Below are 12,644 nucleotides of genomic sequence, written 5' to 3'. Positions count from 1 at the left end.
AACTCAACTCCTTTTCCATGACCTTTAAAACATGAATGGTTTATTTTTATTTAGTCAAACTTATTCAGTGCATTTACTGAAGTCGCATCTGTAGTTCTAGTAGAGATTTTGAGCAATACCTGGAACTTGGTTTGTTTTTTCTTGGCGAATACCCCCACTCCTCCTGTAACTTTACTTCAATGTTATAATCACACAAATACATTTGAAATGTGACAATCCAAACTATTAAAAACTAAAAAATTACAAACCCTGTACGTACCAACCTGCGCCACATCCAGCGCTGCGTTCACGTGATGAACAGCGCACCATATGGAAAAACATTCAAATAGATCTATTTCTGGTTCTTTGTTTAGCCTCCGGCTAAAACAGCTGCACTTATTGTACACAATACAATACAAATCCAATAGGCTCTGCTGCTGTGTGTTACACACACACAGACGCGCGCACACACTATTACATAATTCTATTATTCAGCAAACTAAGTCAGGGGTTCACCTGCAGCCATTTTCAATAGGAGAGAAGAGAAACAACAAGAGCAACAGCAACATCAACAACAACAACAACAGCAGAAGTGCATTTTCTGCTAGCACATGCTGCACCTGAGCCCAATCCTTCACGTCATGATGTTCAAAAAACAATGGGTCTCCGGTATGGAGCTTCCATGTATCGACCGCCTACCGCCAGAGAGACGGTGGAGGCGCTGCTGCCCCCCAGCGGGGCTTCGTCTGGTCCGCCTTTAAGGAGGATAGTAAGGAGGAGACGGTGAAGGCAGCATTCGGCAGCAGGCGCCATGGAAAAGGTCGGGACGCAGAACAGTACAATTTCAATCTTGCGAGACCTTTACTGTGCATATTAGTAAATAGATAAAGGTTGTCACATGATATCATCTTTTGAGTTCCCAACATACAAGGGACTGCCGTGTTTTAACAACTTTCCACACACTTATTCATTAAATATGAATGTTATAAAAGAGTGCAGGATAAGCGGTAGTTAATGGATGGGTATAATAGATCTTCTTCCTCGACTTCTTTCAGCTGCTCCCTTCAGGGGTCGCCGCAGCAAATCGTCTCCCGTGGTCTAAATCTATTCTTTATCATCTTCTCTCATGCCTTTATAAGTCACTTTTGATAAAAGCATCTGCTAAATGACTGTAATGTAATGTAATGTAATGCCAACTGACTTTATGTCCTCTTTCACTCCATCCACAGAACCCCCTCTTCGGTCATCGTCCAGGCGTCCTGCCCGGTGGTTCAAACCTCAGCATCTTTCTACCCCGATAGTCTGTTGCTGTAGCCGATCGGATCTCGAGTCTGCTACGCCATGGACAGCTAGGTCTTACACTAAATTAGACATGTACGCATCCTGCGATTGGATAGCCTGAGAGGTGGCGCTTTGCAAAATATCTGAACTAAACCCCAAAAAATATCCGCCAACAGTCTCCTCCAGCTTGATACAGAGCCACCAAACACTGTTAGATCCTACCCATTTCAAATCACATCTGACTTGGCTGAGAGCATCCCTGTGTCCGCTGCCTCTGTTGGGCGGTCAATCTCAGCGTATCAAAACTTATGCAAGAAACATGACAGGACAGACGCGGCTTTCGGCATTGACCTCCATGGAAAAGGACTTACTGATGGAGCTGAAATGATAAATTGTACAACAGAGCCACTGAGGTCTTCCTGAGAAAAGAAAGGAAGATGGATTATATTTCCAAATAAGACGGTGTTCTGGAGGAGATCCATTTTGGTGAGTGCAAGCACTTTATTTTTAATATGTTTTACTCATTTGATTTCATTAGCATTAGATCAATGATAATGCAATAAAATGAAAAAGAAATACTGAGTGCACAGTGTAGAAACGTGTTTCCCTATACCGTGAAATTCCTACTTTTCTGTCTGCAGTGCATTGGGATATGTGCTGGCAGAAGAGTGTAAACATTGTTATGAATATGATTGTAGATATTAATATGAACATTACAACAGTGGCAGTGCAAGAAGACGATTGAGTGCAGGTTGGTGCGCAACTCACAAAGTGGAAGTGCAAGGATGATAGCATTTCTATTGGCAGTAGACTTTACAAGTGCAAGGAGAATGAGTTTCAGCTGTGTAAGAGTCTGATGGCAGTCGGGTACAATGAGTTCTTGAATCGTGTTGTTCTACATTTCACAGACCCGTACTACCGGCCGGAGGGTGGGGGGGGACAGTCCATGTTGGGGGTGGCCGTGGTCCTTGGCGATGGAGGCAGCTCTCCTGTGGGTTCTGGTTATCCTCTCTGCAGGCATTTGCGGTCCAGAGCGGCGGTGCTGCCATACCACAGGCTGATGCAACTCTCAACAATGCAGCTGTAAAAGTTGCTGAGGATCTTAGGCGACATGCTGAACCTCCTCAGCCTCCTCAGGAAGTCCAGCCACTGTTCAGCCACCCTGACCGTCTGCATGGCGTTGAGGGACCAGGTGAGATCCTCGCTTATGTGGACACCCATGTATTTGAAGCCACTCACTCTCTTAACCTTGGACAAAGAGTGGCAGATGAGACCTCCTCCAGTCCACTATCATCTCCTTGGTCTTACCTATGTTGAGGGTGAGGTTGTTGTCCTCACACCACTTCACCGGACTACTCCACCGAACGTGTACAGGCAGACTTTGGCTTGTGTCCGAACCGCATTCTGAGTCAGGCCACACATGACCGCGCTTTTCGTCCATATTTTGCTTTGGCTGCTTTTGAGAAACAAATACACACGCAAGTGAACTTTTGCATGCATGTCCTTGTTTATCACTCTGACCGTGTGCCAGTGAAAACTTTGTGCTAGCAGAGTAGCCGGCTGTCTCGATGTACCTTTCCAGGAACATTTAAATGGAACACAGGAACATAGCTCTTAGCAAGTCAAGCAGGGCATCCTTGCGCAGGGGTCATGCTAATCTTCTCTGTATCGTTCCAATTTTAGTGTATGTGTTAGAGAACTAACACATGAGGGTGCAGCATCCCGATTCGATTTGCAGCGGCAGGAAGCGCCACCATGTTCAGCGAGGGTTCCTTCCGACGGGAATGGGTCTCTGAAAAGCACACTCCAGGCATTGCTGTGTGCTGTCATTCAAGGCTTCAACACTGCCAAAGATGAAGCTGTCGCATTCTTGACAGATCGCAGATGTATGTTTGGCAATGTTCACGACCCGGGCCCCCCCCGGAATCCCGGAATGTTACCACATCCTCTGGTGGTCCCGGTGAACAGCATGCCTTAGTTTTCCAACAAGGCAACCCCACCCTGCTGTCATTTGAGGTATCCGTGTGGCACTCTTGGCTTATGCTAACTGCTGTGCAGCTGTTTTCCTGGGAGTGCATGAGCATGTACATTCAGGTGAGTTGGAATCCTTTTGTATTGACATCTATTATTTTGACTGTCTGTGATAGAAATGGAACTGTGTTGGGCTACCTTTGGCTCGGGGCCTTTAAGTTTCTCATATTTTTCAGAGCATCAGACTGTGGTGGTTGCAGACTCTTCTCTGATGTCTGATTGGCCAAAATCGTCATGTTCGCCAAATTCAGGGTATGGTTATGTTGGCTATGTTGGGGGGTGGCCGCCCTTGTGGTTAGGATTCAGCACTTTCACCGCCGTGGCCTGGGTTCAATTCCCGGTCAGGGAAGTTGTCTGATGTGGCACTGGTTGTGCTTTACCCCAGCGTGTCCGCAACAATGTAATATTGTCGATACCTACCTCTCTCCTCAACTTTCTATTAACTTCAAGGTGGCGCGTGCTTCGGCAATCTTTCAGTTGGATGATCTTTCCTTTCACCCTCAATTACCATTTTCTCTGTTATTGTTTAGCCAAGGCCATTGAACAGACCTGGGATTTTATGGGTTCCTGTCCGTCTATCGTGGACGTTCAACAAGCCACGGTCATCTTTGAGCTTGTTCGCTGAGATTTACTCTGTTCAATCCTGGATGAAAATGTTTCTTGACAAAAGCTGTGGTCTTAGTGGTCGGGATTTGGCTCTTTAAGCTCCCTGGCCTGGCTTCAATTCATTGTCAGGGAACCACTTCACTTCCCTGTGTCATCTTACATTTCCCTGTTTCGGTTCCATCCATTGATCTTGGCGTCAACCACGGACCACCTGTGGTCAGTGGAATACTTGTCAAACACACAGAAGAGTCTTTTCCTCACCCAAAAGGGGGGGCAACCCTTGAAGTGGCTCTTTACATTGTTCTGAAACCTCATTAATCACTCAGGCTGTAAAGGGAATCCAGCGAGCTCCTTGTTTGAAAGGTGATTCCCCTTAGTTGATTCACCTTGAAGAATTTTAGTCCAGTCCGCCTACCGATGGTACGCTTTAACCACCTCGTTGGCTGACGCCGCGGACCACCCTGAATCTCCTCCAAGCGTTTGCGGGCAGACTTTGGCTTGTGTCCTAACCACATTCCAAATCAAGCCAATTGTGACTGCGCTTTTCAGTCATTTCAGGCCCAGGAGTGGAGAATAGCAGGAGCCCGGCTCCCGGATTGGGGGTACTGGGGCCGAGCACGAAATTTGCCTTAGTCCCGCGGACTTGGGGTACCAGGGCCGAGCACCAAATGCGCCTAAATCCCGCGAATCGGGGGTACCAGAGTCCGGAGGCGCCTGAACGGAAATTGGCCTGAGTCTTGTGGTTCAGGGGTACCAGGGCCGGGCACGTATCCGCTATCAAACGCAACACTGAGAGAATCCCAGGGCTGGAAGATAACAGAAGACGAGGGCACCGCCATGAAAAAAAGGAGGAAAAGGTTTGGAACCCCCCCCCCCTCCACACACACACTCACACACACACACACACACACTCACGCACACACACACACACTCACGCACACGCACACGCACCCTCTCTTTTTCAAATGTATTATGAAAAGATGCTTCTTTTCATTACAGCTCATCACACGTGTTGTATATTTTCTATCTTTATGCCTCAGCCAGCCCGGAGCTCCCGAGAGGCATATGCCCGGATACCTCCGTCGGGAGGGCATTAAGCAGAGACATGCACATGTAAACGAGTGGACGATTTAAAGTGGAGCTGTCAGCAGGAGCCATCCTGGGAGTCAAAGTTTGTGATGTGGTGGCGGGGACGCCTCGGCATGTTCCTCTCAGCACGGCGATGACGTACTTTCTTCATATATGCGTAGCCCCGGGACGTCGGCGAGGACCTCTGGGAGCTGGATTGTCCTTTCGACAAAGTCCCGTGGTTGTGGAGTACCAGGTCCGGGGCCGTATACGCTATCAAACGCGACAGAGTGACAGACTCCCGGGTCCAGATGATAAAAGACAAGGACACCTTCAAGACAAAACGGAGGAAAAGGTTGGGACCTCCCCCCAACACACACACACCTGCCCCCTCTCTTTTGTAAATTATGGAAAGATGCTTCTTTTTATTACAGCTCATCAGACGTGTCGTTTATTTTCTATCTCTAGGCCTCAGCCAGCTCCAGGAGATGCACATGCGCGGATACCTCCGTCGAGAGGGCATAAAGCATAAATGTCCACATGTGAAGGATTTAAAGTGGGGTTGGTGTGGGGGGTGTCAGCAGGATCCACCTCGGCCGGCATGTTCCACTCAGCACGGCGACGATGCACTTTCTTGGGACACGATTCCCCAGGACATCTGTGTGGAGCTCCTGCGATTCTGGAGTACCAGGGTCACGGCCGTGTCCGCTCTCACACACGGCACAGTGACAGACTCCCGGGTCCAGAGGACGAGGTCACCGCCGCAGAAGGAAAAGGTTGGGACGCACCCCCCCACACGTTTTCCAAATGTATTATGAAGATTTTTTTTTTTTTTCATTAAGAGGTTTGGACACGACCCAAATCCTCCCCCTCATAAATGTATTGAAAATTACAAGTGGGGTTAGGGTGGGGGTGGTGTGCCGGGTGTCAGCAGGACCTCGCATACCGGCCAAGCTGCACCTTCTTGGCCGGTCTGTGATGAGCTCGTTTACATATATCCCCGGGACGTCGGTGTGAACATGTGAATGAGTGGAGGAGCTGATGTTTGTGTGTGTTACGTTACCCCCATGTACGACAGACAGAGGTACATGTACTTGCAGGTGGGTTTATTAAAGGGTGTAACTTGAACGAGACCGGACGCCGACTGCAACCATGGGTCTGACTTAAACGATTGATTAGTTGAATTCCTTTCTGGTGTGGCGTAGTCTCCAGGTGCAGAGGATAGTTGCTGTGATTACTGTGCCGCTGGTCCGGGGACCCGAGGAATTGTGACAGTACCCCCTCCCTCCAGCGACGAGGGGGGCGACCGTGGGGACGGTCACGGGGACGCGGAGCAGGCTGACCAGGAGATCTGGCAGACTGTGGAGATGGGACCCTCGTCCAGGAGGAGAGGCGATACTGCTGCTGCCTCGGAGCTGGCCGGGCACCTGGGGGAAGGCGGTGGGCTGCCCCACGTCTGCAGAGGTGGGCTGAGGCGTCATCGCCATTTTCAACTTGAAGCCACTCGGCTACACGGGCCCAGCAGTGAAAGAGGCTGCTGCGGCAGTACTGACGGCCGGCGTGGAGGTTGTGGAGCTGGCCAGAGGCGGGCTCTTCATTTTGAGAGCCTCCAGCAGCAGGTTGGGTCTCAGGCAGAGTTGCAGGAAGGGCCCCAGGCAGGGTTACCTGAGGGTCAGGGCAGGATATCAGGAAGGGCCCCAGGCAGGGTTACCGTCAGGCACGCTGCGACCAGGGAGAGGCGTCGAATTATCGGCGCGTCGGACCCTCTGCAACAAGCAAGAGGCGTCGAAGTGTCGGGCTCTTTTGGGGCTGCCGCTTGGCCAAGAAGGGACTCCAGGAGAGGCATTCGTATGGCAGTGCCACTCAAGACAAGATTCTGGCTGGGGACGAGGCGGCCCTCTGCAGCTGGGGGCGATCAGTTGTGGTCCGGTCTTCTGTTACGTTACCCCCATGTACGACAAACACAGGTACATGGACTTGCAGGTGGGTTTATTCAAGGGTGTAACTTGAACGAGACCGGACGCCGACTGCAACCATGGGTCCGACTTAAATACTTGCTTGGTTAGTTGAATTCCTTTCTGGTGTGGCGTAGTCTCCAGGTGCCAGAGGAAAATTGCTGTGACTACTGTGCCGCTGGTCCAGGGACCCGAGGAATCGTGACAGTGTGAGTGATTGTGGTCTTTTTCTTCACCACAAAGAGCAGGGGAACACGGTCTGCAACCCCCGCGTCCCTCTTTTGTAAATGCATTATTAAAAGATGCTTCTGTTCTCCAAGGCGGGGAAGGGAGGGGGGGCAGCAGGACCCCTTAGACTGGCCAAGGTGAGCCTTCTCCCGACGTGTCACGGGACGGACTCTGGTAGGGAACCACACCTCGGAGCAGGAATCTGGGTTGAAGCGCTTTATTTAGGTAGAACGGCAGGTAGGGTGTCGTTGGTAAGTCCCTGGCCCCGAGACAGTCGCACAGGGCTGGGTCTCACCAGGATGGGTCCCCAGGCAGGACGGGCCCCAGGCAGGGTAGCGGCGCTGGTGAGCAGGAACGCAGCGCTGGGGAGCCGCCGGGGAACACTTGGAAGCGGGGAAAGTACTTTCACCTGTATTGCCGACCAGGGAGTGGAGTCAGGCATGCTGCGACCAGGGAGAGGGCAAGGCTGGATCTCGGACAGGGTGAAGGCAGGATCTCGGGCTGGGTCAAGGTCCGGTGGTCCACCGGGGGTTCCGGTCTACACGCAGGGGCTGGTGGTTCCCCAGGGGGTCTCACGGGGTCAGGTTGTGGCAGGGTAGGGGTCCGGTTGTGACAGGGATCCGCAGTGGTCTCGGACAATCCCCCGGTCCCAGGCAGAGCGTGCCGCTGCCCTTTGAAGGGCTCTTGATTAGCGGCAGCTGGCGCCGAGAGGAGACCCTGACAGTACCCCCCCCCCTCAATGGGCGCCTCCTGGCACCCCACGGAGCCGGCCTGGGTGGGTGTGGTCCCCCAAGTCCATGGTGGCCGGGGGATTCGGTCACGGGACGCGGGGGCGGACTCGGGCAGGGAACCACACCTCAGAGCAGGAATCTGGGTTGAAGCGCTTTATTTGGGTAGAGCGGCAGGTAGGGTGTCGTTGGTAAGTCCCTGGCCCCGAGACAGAGTCGCTGGGTCTCACCAGGACGGGCCCCAGGCAGGGTGGCGGCGCTGGGAAGCTGCCGGGACAGTCGGAAGCGGCGCTGGGAAGCCAACTACTTTCACCTGTATTTCCGACCAGGGAGAGGCGTCGGGCAGGATGCGACCAGGGAGAGGTCAAGGCAGGATCTCGGGCTGGGTCAAGGTCCAGTGGTCCACCAGGGGGTCCCGGTCTACACGCAGGGTCTGGTGGTTCCCCAGGGGGTCTCACGGGGTCAGGGTCCGAAGGTCCAGAGGGGGAGGGGACTCGCAGGGTAGGGGTCCGGTCGTGACAGGGGTCCACAGTGGTCTGGGCCAATCCCCAGGCAGAGCGTGCCGCTGCCCTTTATAGGGCTCTTGATTAGCGGCAGCTGCTGCAGCTGGCGCCGATTACGAATTAATCCCAGCCGTGTCTCCTCTCGGCTGCCGAGAGGAGATCCTGACAGGACGTTTGCATGGAGCTCCCGGAGCTCTGGGCACGCACATGCGAATGAGTGGATGAGCTAATGTTTATGTGGTTGTGGATGCGTTTCGGCTCGGACCCTGCAGACCGACCAAGGTTCTCCTTCTTCGGACACGGATCCCCGGGCGGCGAGCTCCCGGAGCTCCGGATGTGCACATGTGAATGAGTGGAGTGAATGTTTTCTTGGTGTCGGGGGGCGTTGGGGTGAGGGGTCGGGGGTAGATGTTGGTTCAGCGAGCGCCTCCCAGCCCAGCGATGATGCACTTTTGTCCGACACGGATCCCCGGGACGTCGGCGTGAAGCTCCGGGAGCACCAGACATGCACATATGGAGTTAACTCCTCCATTTATTCATAAGTCCTCCACTCATGCCCTCGGTGTCACTGAATCGAGCAATTTGGTTGTTAATGTTTAAATATTGGCTCCACATTGAGGTCAAAAGCACAGCGGTAACGTTAAAATACAGTAACAGGGGGATAACATCCATGTAAGAAGTGGAGGGGGATTTATTGCACTCGCGGCCCCACTCGTTTATTCCTCTCATACACAGCGGCCAGATCACCTGGTGGAGCTCCAAGCGCTGCGCACAGTCGGATGCCTCCATCTAGCGGTGATAAAATATAATGAAGCGGAGGGAGAAAACCATCCGGTGTTCCCCGAGTAGCGGCGATTAACGAGTTTAGAGCCGTGGAAAAGGTTTGCTCCCCCCCACCCTCTCTTTCTTACATTTATTATAAAAATGTGCTTCTCTTCATTATGGCTCATCACACGTGTCCTTTTTTTCCAATCCATGCCTCAGCCAGCCAGGAGCTCCACAGATGCGCATGCGCGGATGCCTCCATCTCGCTGGCATAAAGTGTGGACATTCACATGTGAATGAGCGGAGAAGTTAAAGTAGGGGCTGTCAGCAGGCCGGCCAAGGTGCACCTTCCTTGGAGACGGAGAACCGGAGCGTCGGCGTGATGCTCCGGGGGCTCCAGATGTCATGACTCCCAAGGCCAGAGGCAAGGCGATCAAGAACTATCCTCCGCACCTGGTGACCACGCCGCACCTGGGAGCAATCCCAGTGATTAAACGGAAGCATATAAAGCGCACCTGGATGGTCAGTCGTCGTCCGGTCTCGTTTGCAAGAGCCTGAATAAACCACCCAGCAATCCTACTGTAGTAGTTAGTGTTTCACTACTCCTGTCCAGTAGAGGGCAGGAGAGGTCAACATCACGTGGGTATTTAAGCAGGGGTAGAAGACAGACCTGGACGTGTGGTGACCGGTGTAAGTACTGTATCAACTTTGTGCTCAGTAAAACAAGCGAAAACCACATCCCTGTTGTTTTTAAATCTTTAGAGGCAAGGATATCACATTTTGGCGACGAGGACGCTAGCACTGACTACGGTATGGCTGCTCCTTTGCTTGGAACGTTTACTGCATTTGACAGTCAGGAGCAGACTTGGGAGGAGTATTGTGAAGTTTTGGAGCACTTCTTTGTGGCAAATGGAATTATGGATGAAGAGCAGAAGAGGGCCATATTGTTGAGCTCGGTAGGCAGCAAGACATACAGCTTGATGAGGAACTTGCTAAGCCCGGACAAGCCAGGTACAAAGTCGTTCACAGAGTTGACGGCGCTACTACTATCTCATTACAATCCTAAGCCCAGTGAAATAGTCCAGAGGTTTAAATTTAATTCAAGGACTAGAGCAGCGAACGAAACAGTAGTGGAGTATGTGGCTGTTCTGAGAAAGCTGGCGCAACATTGTAATTCTGGGGATAGATCAACAGAAATGCTACGGGATAGGCTCATATGCGGCATTGCAGATGATCGCATACAAAGGAGGCTATTGGCAGAACCGGACTTGACATGCGATAGAGCCTTGAATCTGGCGCAGGCCATTGAAACAGCAAGTAAGGATATACGCGAATTGCAGCAAGAGATTCTGGATAGTGCCGGCAGCAAATCCCCCTCTCAGGTCGTGCACAAAATTAAAAATGGGACAGAAATGGCAGGATAGGAGCGCGCCATTAACATGTTACAGATGTGGGGGTGTTCACTGGGCGAGAGACTGTCCGTTTATGAATGAGAAATGCCATGGATGCGGAAAAAAGGGACAAGTGAGGAAAATGTGCAGGTCGGGCCCTCCTTCGGACCAGCAGGCTAGGGGAGGAGGAAAGAAGGCCGCTAAGGAGGAAAAGTACAGCCGGAAAGACAGAAAGCAGTATACACATCATATGGATGAGTCCTCACAATCCAGTGACGAAGAAGTGTATAAACTGCACAATGTCAAGGAATCAAAAATGAACAGAGTCGATCCTATCACCACTCAGCTAGACTTAAATGGGAAGAAAGTCAAGTTTGAGGTGGATACGGGATGCAGTGTCACGTTGATGACCAACACAGAATATGGCAAGTTGTGGACAGCAGGGAAAGCACAGGAGCTGCAAGACTGCGCTGTGACTTTGAAAACCTATACCGGCAAAAAAGTTGCTACCCTCGGGACTGAGAATGTAACAGTAACTTACCAGAAGAAAGTAAAGCGGTTACCCGTAGTCTTTGTAGCAGGCAAAGGACCAAACCTGCTAGGCAGGGTTTGGCTGAAGGCCTTAGAAATTAACTGTGGTTATGTGAACAAGATGGAAAAAAAGACCATTCAAAAAGTACTGGAACAGAACGAAGAGGTGTTCAAGGAGGAACTGGGGACCTGGAGAGGGCCGCCAGCCAAGATTTATATCAAAGAGAATGCGGCACCGAAATTCTATAAACCTAGGCCTGTGCCCTATGCCATGAGGAAGAAGGTGGAAGCTGAATTAGAGAGACTCACAAAACAGGGTATAATTGAACCTGTGAAGTTCTCGGAGTGGGCTGCACCCATAGTCCCTGTGTTAAAACCTGACAATTCAGCACGCATTTGTGGAGACTATAAGCTGACAGTAAATCAAGTCTCGAAGCTAGAACAATACCCAATACCAAAGCTAGAGGACTTGTTTGAAAAGCTGACTGGGGGTGAGAAGTTCAGCAAACTGGACCTCAGTCACGCATACCAGCAAGTCACCCTTGATGAGGCATCAAAACCATTTGTAACAATTAATACACACAAGGGACTGTTCCAGGTTAATCGCCTGCCATTTGAAGTTTCCTCCAGTCCCGCCATTTTTCAACGGATGATGGAAGGTCTGCTGGCAGGAATCCCTAATGTGGCAGTATACCTGGATGTATACCTTCTGTATCGGTATACCTATGTATACCGGTCAGAAGTATATCTTCTGACCGGCCGGAGTGACCAAGAGCACCTGGAAACATTACAGGAGGTGCTCAAACGGCTAAAGGAGGCAGGCCTGCATCTCAAACGCAACAAATGTGTTTTCCTGGAGAAAGAGGCTGAGTTTCTCGGACACAAAGTGGATGTTTCGGGGCTCCATCCTCTTCCAAACAAGGTAAGGGCCATAGCACAGGCACCAGCACCTACAAATGTTACAGAACTAAGAGCTTACTTAGGGCTACTTAACTATTATAATAGATTCTTGCCAAACCTGTCAACATTGTTAACCCCTTTACACCAACTTTTGAGAAAAGATATACAGTGGATTTGGCAGGAGGAGCATGAGAAGGCCTTTGAGAAGTCTAAAAGACTCATGCAGGCGTCAGCGGTTTTAGTGCATTATGACAGCCAAAAAGATTTAATACTGTCATGTGACGCATCGCCTTACGGAGTAGGGGCAGTGTTGTCTCATCGCATGCCAGATGGCCAAGAGAGACCCATTGGTTTTATGTCATGAACACTCACGGCAGCAGAAGCAAATTATTCGCAATTAGAAAAAGAAGGATTGGCAGTGATGTTTGACATTCGGCGTTTCCATAAATACATATATGGAAGACGATTTGTCATTTATACGGACCACAAACCGTTACTATCTCTTTTCAATGAGATGAAAGCAGTGCCCCAAATGGCATCTCCTCGCATTCAACGTCGGGCAGTGACCTTGAGGGCGTATGAATACGAAATTGTTTATAAGCCAGGTAAATTCAATAGCAATGCAGATGCTTTGAGCCGTCTACCTCTGCATCAGCATTCGACCAAGAGCGAAAAAGA

At 51.0% G+C, this 12,644-nt stretch overlaps 1 non-coding gene across 1 annotated transcript; it reads right to left on the bottom strand.

The window, feature by feature from the left end:
* Nucleotides 1-2,859: 2,859 nt before the first annotated feature.
* Nucleotides 2,860-2,966, bottom strand: LOC147231326 (U6 spliceosomal RNA). Its single transcript, XR_015106659.1, has one exon. It is a non-coding gene; the product is annotated as a U6 spliceosomal RNA (small nuclear RNA).
* Between the last annotated feature and the right edge of the window lie 9,678 nt (nt 2,967-12,644).

This window comes from Fistularia commersonii, chromosome 9, assembly GCF_037954325.1.
Source record: "Fistularia commersonii isolate RoL2024-O1a breed Wild chromosome 9, RoL_Fcom_v1.0, whole genome shotgun sequence".
NCBI lineage: Eukaryota > Metazoa > Chordata > Actinopteri > Syngnathiformes > Fistulariidae > Fistularia > Fistularia commersonii.
This window is presented reverse-complemented; position numbering and strand designations above follow the sequence as displayed.